Source organism: Rousettus aegyptiacus, unplaced genomic scaffold (genome assembly GCF_014176215.1).
Source record: "Rousettus aegyptiacus isolate mRouAeg1 unplaced genomic scaffold, mRouAeg1.p scaffold_m13_p_14, whole genome shotgun sequence".
Classification (NCBI taxonomy): domain Eukaryota; kingdom Metazoa; phylum Chordata; class Mammalia; order Chiroptera; family Pteropodidae; genus Rousettus; species Rousettus aegyptiacus.
In genome coordinates, this window is record NW_023416289.1 from 49,440,935 (window position 1) to 49,454,100 (window position 13,166).

The window sequence follows — 13,166 nt, forward strand, 5'->3', positions numbered from 1 at the left end:
GGGAGTAGGCTGCAGTCACCTGAGGAAGGCTGGCTGGGGGCAGTGCACACGGAAGAAAGGCAGGCTTTCTGGGTGGTGTCACGTCATTTAAGAGCATTTCCTCTCTACCTAGACACTCTGTGGGGATTGTGACAAGAACCAGAAAATCAGCACTCTTTCTTGACCAGCCCTTGGATCAGGATTGATAAGAGCAGGACCTTGGATGGAGGAGAGCACGGGTAGTAATTCCGCCAGAGTGATGTCGCCAACATCCGTCAACAAAAGAGTCACCCGGCACAGCTCTCCACCACTGGGTGCTGAGGGAGTGCCACGTGGAGCTCTTGCTGAAGGATCCGGCTTTGGACACGCGGAGCCCGTCTGCAGTGTGTCACCATCACTCTTCCCCGGGCACCGGTCTGTGACAGAGAATGTGCCCCAGGAATGTGCCCGGTGTTTCTGTGCTTTAGAAAACACGATGGCACTTCTCGGAGCTCATCACCCGACGAGAGTTCCCCGGTACCGGTTTATGTTTCACACCTGGGAGCAGGCCTCAGCTCTGCTCTGTGTTGATGGGAGGGGCTGACGCCCCGTGTGCCTCTCACTGCTCTGCGCAAGGCCAATTCAAGGCTGACCCTTCTCCATTGGGACCCAGGGCTCAGCATCTGCCAAGCCTTTGAGGGTCCTTGTGTCTGGGGGCTCCTACTAAAGGAAGGAAAGGAGCCAGGAATTATGGCGTGAGGAGGGCACTTGGTTCCACCTGAATGTGCTGGAAAGGAAAGGCTGGAGAGGGAGGCTGCCATAGCACCCAGCTCTTTCCCTCTCGAGAAGCTGAGGGAAAGCTGAGAGTCCAGAGAACTGGCCCCATGGAGCTCTCTGGGCAAGGCCCGGGGTGGGAGTGGGGGCTGCCGCGGGGGAGCCAGGTCGGCAGGGCTCTGTCCCAACCCAGAAGGCATGGGCGCAGATGGCACAGCTTCTTTCCGACCATAGCTTGGCCCCTGTGTCCAGATGTCAATTCCTGGCACTGGAGTGTGCTGCTGAGAACCAGGACCTTCCTTGCAGAGTTGGTCTGCACTGTCTGGAAGCCCGCAGGGCACTCCAGGGGGACTCCAGTTACCCAGATTCCGGGGCTGAGCTGAAGCTCCACAAAAGTTAGGGAATGGAGAGCCTTCATTTTACAAACAACCACTGAACAGAGACCCAGAGGGGGAGCGGATGGCCTGGGGTGCACAGCAAGGTAGTGGCAAAGGGGAGAGGAGACCCCAGGTGTCCTGGGGGCCTATCAGGGGCCCCTGTTCCTGGCTGTTTCCAGTGGCAGGGGACAGCTCGAGCAGTCATACTTTCTTTGACCCTTGAGGACCTGGCTGACTAGTTAAGGAGGCACAGACCAGAAGGACTCAACTTGCCAAGCACCTGCTATGCACTGGGTACCTCTACTCTCACATCTTCTTTTAAAGCCTGTCAGTCTGGTTAGGAAGCATCATTTTCCTGATGGTGAAAGGAAGCCCAGAGAGATCAAAGTCCTTGTCTACAGCCATGACCAGGGTGTCTGACTTCCGTTTCCAATGAAGGTCTCTGACTGAAACCCCATCGTTTGCTTCCCAGAGGGACTGCTAAGTGCCCACACCAGGGTCTTTCAAATGCCACTCTTTCCTGAGAAGTAAAAAAGGGTGGCGAGATTTAAGAGTCTAGAACCCATTTTGTGACACAGGACTTTCTTCTCTGCTTGGTGGCTGCCTCTTCTGGGAAACCACTGGCGTGCATGGGGTTTTATGTACGCCTACGGAGACCCTGGCCCTGGAGCCCCAAGACCGCGCTCCGGGCTGCACACCGTGGCCACTGTGCCCAATCTGGGGCATCAGCGCCCTCACCTGGCAGCCGTGGCGCCTTCTCTGTGCGCCCTGCTGCACGGGTCTGCGGCTCCCCCAGCGGCCGCCAGAGCCCGCCTGGCTCCGGCCGGGGCGCGGGCCCCCGCCCCACTTGGGCAGGCGGGGGCGGAGCCAGCGGCGCTACCCGCCTAGCAGCACAGCAGCTATAAAGCTTGGCGCTGGGCAGCAGGGAGCCGAGCAGAGCCGAGCGCGGGGAGGTCCGGCCAAGCCTGGCGAGCAGAGCGGCTTGGGGAGCGCAGCAGGGCCTGAACCCCACTTTCCCAGACGAACTGCCACTCCGCTTGCCCAGGTCTGGGAGCTTGCAGAGCCGGCGGTTTGCTGCCAGACGCGCTGGCCACTGGTACCGACTCGGCTACCGACCGGGAGGTAAGGGGGCTGGCCGGGCGCACAAGGCTGCACCGAGCGCCCCGCCTCGGAGGGGAGGGAAGGACCGGGCTCCGGCGCCTCCAGCCGTCACGGGGAAAGCGCTACCCGGCGTCAGCTTCTGTTTGTCCACTCTGTGCTGTGCAGTCCGCCTCTGTCCGTCTGTCTGTCTGCGCGTCTTTTGGTGGGCACATGCCCCTGTCACTGTCCTCTGTGTATTTCTGTGAGATCGTGTGATCCTTTACAAGCGGCAGGTGCTGGGGGCGCCAGTGTCCCTGGGGTGCATCCAGCGATCCTGGATTTCTGTAGAGTCCCCTTTTCCGAATGGCTCGGGACCCTTGTGCCCGGGGACAGAGTCCTCCGAGGGACTGCTCCGAGGCTCAGGTTTCGAGTCTAGCCGACAGAACCGCTCCCACTGTGCACCAGTGGGCGTGCACCTGGCAACAGGTCTGCACCCTGCCGCTGGGTCTCAGCAGCCTCTTCTCTCCGCCTCCCGCCGCCTCGCACTGCAGCCCTGCTCCCGCACTCCCTGACAGTGCGAGCACCCGGCGTGGCCCTGGACCAGGCGGAGGCAATTGAATTGTAGATGGCACAAGGGCCCCTGCGGGTGTTTTCACTGAGCTTCCAAACCTGGCGTCTCCGGAAGAGGGTTCGCTGGTCCCTGGCAAGGAACGTCAGCTCAAAGAAGGGTTGAATTGCGTTGAAAGGAAAGGCAGGGACCTGGCTGAGCAAAGGCCAGGGCCGAGGCCAGGCCTCCAGCTCACCGTGCTGAAGACGAGGGCCAGAAACATTCTGGAATGGACCTGGCGGGACGCAAGTGCTCTTGAAAAAGGTGCTTGGTGCGCCGAGATCCTCAGCCGCAGACTCGCTCTTCGCGCCCCCGGCAACCGCCGCCATCCCTCAAGGGCGCGACACTCCGGCCGTCCCAGGCGCACCGCCAGCATCTGGGCTTGCGGTCCTGACTTCTACTCCGTGCAGCCAAGGCTGCCCACAGGTGAGAACTCCCTTTTAAACTAACCTTTTGATGTGTCAGCCAGCGCCTGGCTGCAGCCTTGTCCCGGAGTTGGTGAGCCTGGAGCGAGTCTCTCCGCTCCGGAGTCTGGAGAGAGCCCCGGCGCGCCAGGGGGCGGGGAGCCGGCGGCTCTGCGTGCCCAGGCGCGGCGCCACCATGGACAGCTCCCAGCCGCTTCCGCACCGCTCTGTGGCCCTGGGTCTTCAGGAAGTCGCGCGCTTTCGTCCCAGACACAGGGCGTTGGTTGGGGCGCCGGCCAGGAGGACAGGGACGGCTGGTGTGCGGGAGCTCCTGGTGTCCTGTCCCAAATGGCATGAGCCATTCGGGAGGATAAAGGGAGCTTGTGGTTTGTGACCAGATCCTAGCTCAGGTTGCTACTGGGCTCTGTACAGGACCTGCAGTATGGTGTCACCACGGGGCCCCTCAGAGCATCCAACAGGGGCAGTGAGAAGATGCCAGACCCAACTCGGGACGCTGCTCAAATTGCTCTCTGTGCATGGTCTAGGGTCATGTTCCGTTTTACTAAATTATTTAGTAAATAAATATTGGTTGGATATATTAGTTTTATAGAGACAGTCATGAAATGGAGAAGACTCACATAGGGTAAGTTTATAGAGAATGTGTTTGGGTGCATTTGCAAAAGCAACTCAGCTCTTTTCTGATCATAATTGTTTTCTTCAAGGTGCTTGACACTCTTAAAGAAGCTTCCAGCGGTTCCTCTTCAGCCCACTAGATGATTTTTCTTGTTGGTTGTTTAGAAATGGGTGGGAGAACTGGTAGGGATTAATCTGTGCAAATTAAGCGTGTTCTGTGTCCCCCCATAAGAAATGATGCTGGCTGGGGTTCTTTTTTGTCATCTCCACATATACAGAAGTGTGAATCTTCCTTCATTTTCAAAATGCAAGAAATTCAGAAGGTCTGCCTTGGTTTGTGACTGATGAAGGTCCATGGAGTGTAAAAACAGTCAAGTTGCTTTTTTTTTTTTTTTGAGACAACATGTGTGACTTTTTGAAAGTCACTTAAGTTCTGTGCCTGTTTCCTCATCCATAAGCTGCTGACAACACAGTCTCCTTGGTTGAGTTGCTAATGAGAATTAAACGGCACAATTAAATCACTTTGCCCAGTGCTGAGCAGAGAAGCTCTTGCAGTGATGGCGATTACAGGTGTATTTTAAAGACAATTGTGCATTTCTTTCCACTTATGTTCACCAGCCCTCTGCTCCCCCTTGTAACCTAATCATTGTTTCATAGGGACTTCAGCTCCAGTTTATGTTCAGTTTCGAGAACTTGATGGAACCAATGAAAGTGCTGAATTTAATCAATATGCCAAAAAAAAAAAAAAAAGAAAAAGAAAGAAAAAACCTAATTCAAGAATAAATGGAAGAATTTTTGCGTGAGATGACTCAGTCTCCTGTTTTTCCTACCTGTACCACTTGGAGGCATAATAAAGTAAGCCATGTTCACAATATCATCACATCCCTCTGTTTCAGCTGATCAATTCCTTCTGGTCTGTCTCTCAGAAGAATGCAGGACCTTCCAAGGGGCCTCCTTGTCCTGCTGGGGGTGAGGCTCTTTTGGGTCTGAATGGGGAGTGGCCCCCAGCTCCAGTGCCGGGTGACTGCAGGATGAAGTGAGCCTTGCTGTCCTGGGCAGCACCCGGTCTAGGAACCCTGAGTGGGCGTTCCCATGCAGGAAGCGCATTTCTTCCTTCATGCTGGAGCCTTGCTGAGCCGTGAGATCCTCACCGCCTCACCGAGATGGTCTGCCTGGAGCACTGGCTACGTACTTGGTCCCAGCTGGATGTGAACATTCCTCCCAGCTCCCCCTTTAAGGTTCTGTCTGGTAGAAATCACCACAGAATTTTGGATGATGGAGTTATAATGGGCTCAGTCTTACAGTTAGATTTTTCCGAGAGAGAGAAAAAGAGAAAGAGAGAGATAGAGATGGATGGAGGGAGAGAAAGTGTGCTTGTGTGTGCAAGTTTCAAATTCTGGTGCTAGATTTTTCATCTCTCTCTCTTTTTTTTTTTTTTTTTTTTAGAAAATCAGAAGTAATCTTAGCTCCTTCCCTCTGAAAGCACTGGAGCTACAGATGCTGGAGTCCTCCTGTGACTGTTACCCGCCAGCAGTGAGCACGGAGCGGAAGAGCACGGGCCCTGGCTGACCTCGAAGTCCTGGCTGTCCCCTCTGGGCTCTCACACAGCTTCTGGTTTCTGGTAGGACAACTACTGAGCCACAGAGCACTCTTGCAGCATGGGGCCACGTGGGGAGGGACTGCCATGCGAGGTATAAAGGAGTCTTCAAGGCCCGTGGCATTCTTTCTGAGCCACCGGGACAGACAGATCAGATGGCAAGTAATGGCATTCAGTGAGGGAGGCCCATGACATGAGCAGGGTGGATTTGGGGACTCTCAGCCTCCTTTGAAGCCCTCGCTGATTCCCTTTCCATGCCTCTGTGGTATTGGCAGAACAGCACAACTTGGTAGGATAAATGTATTTTGCCTTGATAGTTACAGCTCAAAAGAGAGATGCAAGCACGTGGGCTGGGCTCCTAGAAGGAGCGGGGCTGTGTTTATGGGCTGCGGCCGCAGGTCTCATTTCCATGAGCGGTGCAGGCTGCATCTCCCTTCCCGCGTGAGGGCAAGCACCCAGATGTCTGTTCTGGTGGCAGCTCTGCGTCTGCGACTTCCTTTGCCTGTGCTCGCCGTCATGCGGGGGCAGCCTGCTTTCCTCTGAGCAGTGAATGGGCAGCACATTCTTGCTCTCATGTCGGGTTAGGTCAGCAGGCAGTTGGGAGCAGCAGTGCTGTGGGTGGGGGTGACTTCTCGGTGCCTACTGCCTTTCCGCTATGTTGCCAGCTGTTCAGCTGGCCCTGAGCTCGTTTTCTGAGAGTCTGGCACATCAAAACGTTACGTTGGGTAGGACGGTAGTGCTTAACGTAGTGACTCGTAATGTCACGTCTCTTTGTCCCAGCCCACTCTTTCCAGGGGCCATCCTAGCTTCCTTCTCCCCCAGTCCTTTTTTTTTTCTTTGCCTCTGTCTGCTCTGGTACCCAGCTTTGTTCAAATGTGGCTCTTCAGAAGGGAGGCCACATGCAGAGAAGTGTCATCAAATATACATTTGCTTTCTGTTTAGTTCCCTCGGTGCCAGGAACCACACTTCCCCACCCAGCAGGAGAGGGGCTGGCACTCCTCTCTGCACTGCTCGTTTGCAGGGCCCCTCCCTGGGCTCAGCTTGCCTCCAGCAATGCAGACCCATCTTTGCCTCCCCGCCCCTGCAGGTGAGGGAGCCCGGGGACCAGGAGCAGGCTGGCTTCGCCCCGCTGGAGCTCACTCAGAGCAGGTTTCTCTCTCCAGCTCTGGACAGTCTGGCTCCTTGCTGGGGAAATTGCCGAAGCCTTATCTGTGAATCTTCCGCAAAGGCAGTCACATAATAGATTTAGATATGACTTGGGTTTAAAGTGCTTTGACCAGACAACTGCTTTTGAAACCTCTGTGTGATTCTTTTTCTCAGCTGTCCATGGAACAGCTTAGCCATTAGGCATTTTCTGTTCAGGGAAGGCACGGCTCGAAGCTGGTCCTTCTGGTATGCAAAGTATCTGTGCCAGACACCGCTTCTCCTGTTTCTAGGAGAGCTGCAGGCTTCCCCAGGAGCCCACCGTACTGCTTGGCCTTTTCTGGGATCATGGGGGAGCTTGTTAAATACAGGTTCTGATTGGGCAGATCTGGGGTGGAGCCTGGGCACCTGCATTTTTCTCAAGGTCCCAGGTGATGCTGCTGGTCCACAGAGCTTTCCACATCATTGCTGATTTTCTGTGAGTCTGACTTAACTCTTTTTGGTGTAATTTAAGTCAATTTCTGATATCCAAGTTAATGGGGCCTGGCTGGCCAGTGACCTCCTAATGACCTTATAAGGACCCTTCAAATTCTTGTCTGGTCTGTAAATTGGAATTATCAGTAGACTAAATATCTGGAACCCCTTTGAGTTCCCCTTTCCCTGTCATAGTAAATTTTCCAAAGCTCTCTGGACCAAGTTACTTTTAAGTGCCAGCCCATTGTGCAAGTGCCGATTTATCTTTGCCGGATGGAGGCATTTGAATGTAATTTCGGTGGTTTTAAGAGATCACTTGGGGATTTCATGTCACTCTGCTTCCAGACACTGAGAATGCACGCTTACATTTGAACAACTTTACTTGACTCTAAAGATCACAACTTGTTTTTTGAACCTGAAAATGAAATTGATCTTCCCGCATTTGCCTCCTGTGGCATTCCTGTGGGGGAAGAGCAGGTCATCACAGATGACTTCTGGTCAGTGCAAGAGGCAGTTGTGCATTCATGTCGTGTCACCCACTGCCACATCCGGAAGTGGCAGCTCCACATGGCGGGCCCTGTGTTAACCACTGGGGCAGCAGCATGGAAGGGTCCCTGCTCTCCGGAACCAGCAGGCTGGTGAGGGGAGCAGGCACCTCAGCAGGCTGCCCTGCTGTGGGATGAGGGGCTGGGACAGACGGGTCGGGAAGGGTGGGGGCAGGGGGCCTGCCAGGTGCAGGGGAGTCGGGACATCCCAGAATGCTCCCCTGAGCAGGAGCGCGGGTACGCTAGAAGGGTTGGCAGTTTACAGGAGTTTCATGGGGAGGTGAGTGGGGATGTGGGGTGTGCAGGGAAGAAGGAATCCCGTGTGGGGAGAAGCACAGACAGGCCCGAAGCCCTCGCCTCGGGCAGCCTCTCAGGTGTGTGGAGCTCCGTACCTCCCACCGGAGCAGAAGCTTGCTTACCTGCCCAGACCTCGGGCTGCACCTGGCAGAAGAGACAGTCCTTCTGAGTGGCTGCAGTCCTCTTAGACCAGTGGTTTAAAATTACTTTAGCCATAAAATGTTTTTTGTTTCAATGAAATATTACTGATTCCAACTTACAGAGCAGATAAGAAGTGTCCAGGCTGAGAGAGGGGACTCACTTTCTGTCTCGAGGCCCTCGGGACTGCACAGAGCTCTGTGGGTTCCCAGGGCACGATCTGCAAACCTCCGTCCTAGGTCATCTCCCTCTGCCTTTGGCAGTCAGGCTAATGGTGCTACCTCAGTGTTATTGTGGGTTGTCTTGCTATGTCTTATGTCTTCTCAATATTTTGGGAGTCTGGCTGGTTTCTCCGTCAACAATTTTCAGTGACATGAAACCAGAATTATCCTGTGTGTGACAATCTAACAAATATGGGGTCCATGTGTGTCCAGTGGGAAAAGCTATGACAGGTGCTAGTTCACAAAACTCAAACCGTTGCTGACCACCGAGGGGGAAAACTGAGGTGTGAGCTTGTAAAAATGGGCTTTTTATTTTCAGCCTTGTCAGTCGATTTTGTCTAATCACCTAAGATTTTTCAGATTCTATAAATGCTGGCAAAAAAAAACCAGAGCTCATTTCCAGGAGGTAAGGCTTGACGAATTCCAGTCGGGATCTTGCATCCCTTCTCGCCGGCGTGAGGCAGCTGAACCTGAGTGTGAGGTCTTTGACTGTGGGGTTTGAGATGGGCCTGTGATCCACACGTGTGAGAATGGGAAGCTTGGCCGGCCAGCGTGAGGTGGAGGGTTCCCGTTCAAGGGGTGGCTCCTCTGCCTCTTGTAAATACCCCTAAAGGAGGACAGTGATGGTGGGGGGCCGCACCAGCAAGAAGTCCCACCACTTGATACTGGTGGTCCCAGTCCTTAGACACCCGAAGAAGCTCTCTTGGCATGGCCAGCTCCAAAGTAGAATCATATGACTGATTTAAGGTGATGAGGACGCTCCAGCTCTGGCAGAATTCCACTGAACATGGGGGTGACCCCAGTAGAGGAGAGGGCAGAGGAAGTCCCTCTGTTGAACTGGGTGGTGTCGGGGTGGCCAGATACTAGTGGGCGGTCAGCAGCCTTCCTTTCTGGGGGCATCTGGCCTCACGTCCAGGGATCTTTGCATCAGCGCCCCCATGCCATAAGACCTGGAACACTCTGACCTTGGGGCTTGACTCCCAAACTGCGGGTGTTCAACCTCTCCCTCCGTCCTAAGGCTGGGCTTAGGCTGGCTCCTAGGTCACCCTGACCTCTTGGCACAGGTGGCAAAAGACACTGGTTCCCTTGATCCCATGGAACTGTCTACAGGGTGGCCAGTGGTGATCCTGAACTGTCCCCTTGGACGCAGTGGCTGGTGCCTGGTGCTCACCACGCTGCATGCCCTTCTTCCCACCACTCCCCTGAGGGGGTGGCGGTGTCTGTGGGTGAGGTGAGGACATGATGCTCACAAGTGCAGAGCTGGTGCAGCCCGGCCCCTCGGGCTTCTGTCTCGCTCCTCGTCCAGCGCATCACTTACTTGCCCTCTGTCCAGAGCTCTTGTCCTTGCTTTGTGGTTGGCCCTGTCGTTCCCAGCTCAGTCTCCTCGAGTCTTGGCTCCAGAGCCCCCCAGGCTGCCAGCGGGTGTGGTGTGCAGAGCTTCTCCTTCCTATAACGAGGCATGAGCAGTAGGCAGCTGATTTGGGCAAACTATTACAAAATCAAAGAAAAAACCAAACTGGTGGTTTATGACAGGCCTGTTTTGAAGCTGACTGTGTTACAGTCACTGAGTAATTCACTCGTGTGCTAATTTTCCAAAGGTTTGGGTTCAGGAAAACCTCAAACATTGTGGCTAAGTACTTTTCCTTTCCTTTAAAAATTATGTTTATTTTCAGAGGAATTCAATCCATATGTTTCAGATCCATTTCCATGTTACTCAGGGAAAGGTTGTTTTTCTCCAGCATTGCTGAGCCGTTACTGTGTTTCCCTCCTTTCTTGCCCCCGCCCCCTCATGGCCACCCCCAAGGTTTGCCTGCCTGGTGCTCACAGCTGAGCCCTGGCTCAGGGCTGAGCCACTCAGCAGCCTTTTACGAGACACAGTAAATGTAGTCACTGGAAGCAAAGGGAAAAACCAGAAAAATACTGATCCTGACTTCATTTAAAATTTTGGTATTTGGTTCACAATGAATTTTTTTTGCATGCATTTTGACTTTTAAATGTTGCATTGCCATATTGCTTACATTGCTGGCTGAGGTTTTTGGTGCCCTCTTAGATTTCACACCCTCGCCTCCCCTCAGCCCCACCCTGGTGGACACCCCTTCAGGGCGCCTTCTGGCCACAGTGAGCAGTTTACCTGGGTGTCCGTGCGCTTTTGCTCTTGTCCCCCGCAACGCGGAGATCCGTGCCAGGCATGGCAGGCAGCCGGAGGTTCCTCTGGCTCGTCACCTAACTGGATCTGAAGCACGGTGTGGGACTGTTAGGGGAGCTGGAGAAGACTCAGTGTGCATTCTGCTCGGACCGCTTCGTGGTCCGAAGCCAGTCTCTGCTCTTCTCCCTGACTTCCTTTCTTCTGGGAAGGGAAGTGGGAGGGCAGGAATCGTAGTTTTCCGTGGTCAAATGTTCTGCTAATTCTGCTGGGCTGACATGTCGCTTGCTCTATGACTCTTAAGAAGTCACTGACTTCATCAGATTTCTCAATTCAGTTCCCGGTAGTGAAAGAGAAACCAAAATTGTAGGATTTTGGCTTTGGGACTTTCAAAAACTACATGCAGAAGTTTCTTCTCATGTAATTTATTTCGTGAGAATAAGGCACAGCGACCTCAGTGGCATCTGTCTGGGGCCCGGCTCTGGAGAGGCCCAGTAACCCCTCTGCCCATGGAATTGCGGGTTGCCGAGAAAGAGCTTAAATCTGCTTTGAATTTTAAAATCACTGGGTAATGTTGTTACAAATGGTACATATAAACACATCCTGAGATTTTCCCAGAAAGACCACATAGTGAAGTTCATTTTTATTTTAAATATCCCCATATACAATTACTTTAAATAAGAAGCTATTTTTAATGTGCAAAAAAAAAAAAAAAAGATGCTTTGATTTAATCTTGCTTAATAAGCATGAACTTCAGGTGACTGGAGGACATCACCTCTCTGAGGTCAAGGGGAACAGAAGGGGGAGGAGCCACACTTTGAATGGCGTGTGTCTGGTCCACACAAGGCCCTTTGTTGGCCATTCTGGAAAAGGCGGGGCAGGACAGTAGGGGCGAGGTTCTCTCAGTGAGGGCACGGGGCTGGCTCATCTCAGACACCTCCCAGTAGAAGACAGAGTCATGTCTTCATTCAGGACAGGACCTCCTAGGCTCAGAAGCAGAGACCCCTTCAAATTCTCTTTTATCCCCAAGGATAAACATATAGTAGGTGATTAAATATTTGCTAAATCCACAAATGCACGTTAGCCCCATCTGGGCCTCAGCCTTCCGAGCATGCACATTTCTTGGTAGAATAAATTTGATGCTAACTCTCATGCATTCTGCTCTGGGAAGCGAAGGAAACCATAGCCTGCCAGTTACCTTTGCAGGGGTCTGCGCTCCAGTGGTCCTGTGGCACTCCCATTGAGAGCGTTAACATCCAGTGCTCAGTGCTCAGTGCTCGGTGAGCATTTGCTAACCTCAGGCACCATGCAGGCGTCTAATCCTCTCGACAGCTCTGAGCAAGGCATCAGACAGCGAAAAGTCAGCGAGGTCTCCCTGAGGCCACTTGGCTAGAGGGGATGGCGTTAGAACTAGGACCCATGTCTGTGTGAGACCAGAAGCCCTTTCTCTGAATAATGACTGCTGTTGCTTGATTCTTGAGTTTTGAGGAAGCACGTTGATGGGAACATTGTAATTTATCGTAAAGCAGTTCAGAGTATTTGCACTCATCATCAATTCACTGATCCTTTCCAGAAGATGGGAATCAGAGATGACTCTGTTACAACTCCGAGTGATGGGGAATCTCACGGTTCTGTTTGGGAGATAGACAGAGATAGACAGACAGACAGACATTTGGCTACTTACAGTCTGTGCTGGGAACAGTGTGGAAGCATTGCAGAATGACGATGATAACTCTGCTGGGGAAGGAGACAGGCATCAAGGAGGAAGTGATATGTGACTGGCTTTTGAAGGAAAATACAGTTCACCGGCCAGAGAAGGGAGGGCAGGAAGAACGTGAACTAAATTCAAAGAATTCAGAAGACAAATATTTGGGGGAAGATGTAAACATTCCCTGCGCCTGACAATGAGGTCATAAAGGCAATTGCAGGTGGGGACAGACCTTGAAAATCAACCAGGGAGGTTGGCTTTTGATGAGGGTAAGGGTGTGATTAGTAGGCAGGCATTAGGCCCTCGTTCCTGCTGGCAGGTGGCTCGGGTGGGACTGTGTCCGTCAGTCCGAAGTGGGGTCCATTCCAGAGCGCCAGCTCTGACTCGAAAGTGTGGCCCCGCAGAGGCCGTCAGGAAAATGGCACAGCCCAAAGGGAGTCACTAGTACCAAGGCAGCGGGGTATGGAGGGCGTGAGGGCGGACATTCAACTGAACGTGTTCCAGGCACCTGGTGGCCAGAGGCTCTGCCAGCCCGAGGTCGTCTCCCTCTGCAGGCAGAGCTCCAGGCCCGTGACAAGACACTTCTGACATGCGAAACCCTGACCCTGGGCGTCTCCCCCGTAGACAGACACAACCCTACTTCCGCGTCCGGTCTCAGTGTGGGGTCAGGAGTCTGCTCTTCATTCCACAGCCCGTGTGCTGGGTTTTTGTAAGCACCGTCCTACTTCTTCGCAAATTCTTGGGCAACTTCCTCGCTGCCTTGTTTGGGCTGTAGCAGAGGTGGCGGAAGGACAGTGGGACGAGGGACAGGATTTCACCCACAGCTCCCCTTTGGAGAGAGAGGAGTCATCACCACAAAGGGTGCTGGTCCATTTCGAGTCTTGGAAGAGCTCAGCTGGCTGAAGCAGAGACTCTGGCACATGTGGCCCGTGGAGGTCCTGGGGCGGCCTGGCCTGGTCTGCGGCGTCTCTCCGCGCTGTGGTTGTAATGACATACTTGGGCGATGCCAGCCAACTTCACTCAGCCACAGGCATTCCCTTCTTGCCGCCCCTGTGCCCAGAACTGCA

General features: G+C 53.5%; 1 protein-coding gene across 3 annotated transcripts in view; it reads left to right on the forward strand.

The window, feature by feature from the left end:
- The first annotated feature begins 2,024 nt into the window (after positions 1–2,024).
- The window catches only part of LOC107500506 (cell migration inducing hyaluronidase 1), a 113,247-nt gene continuing 102,105 nt past the window's right edge, over positions 2,025–13,166 (forward strand). Inside the window, exons 1-3 of one of the 3 annotated variants that reach the window (XM_036231863.1) lie at positions 2,238–3,222; positions 4,491–4,688; positions 5,280–5,454. The gene's annotated coding sequence lies outside the window, so the exon portion shown is untranslated. The other 2 variants (XM_036231864.1, XM_016125821.2) reach the window with 2 other exon arrangements.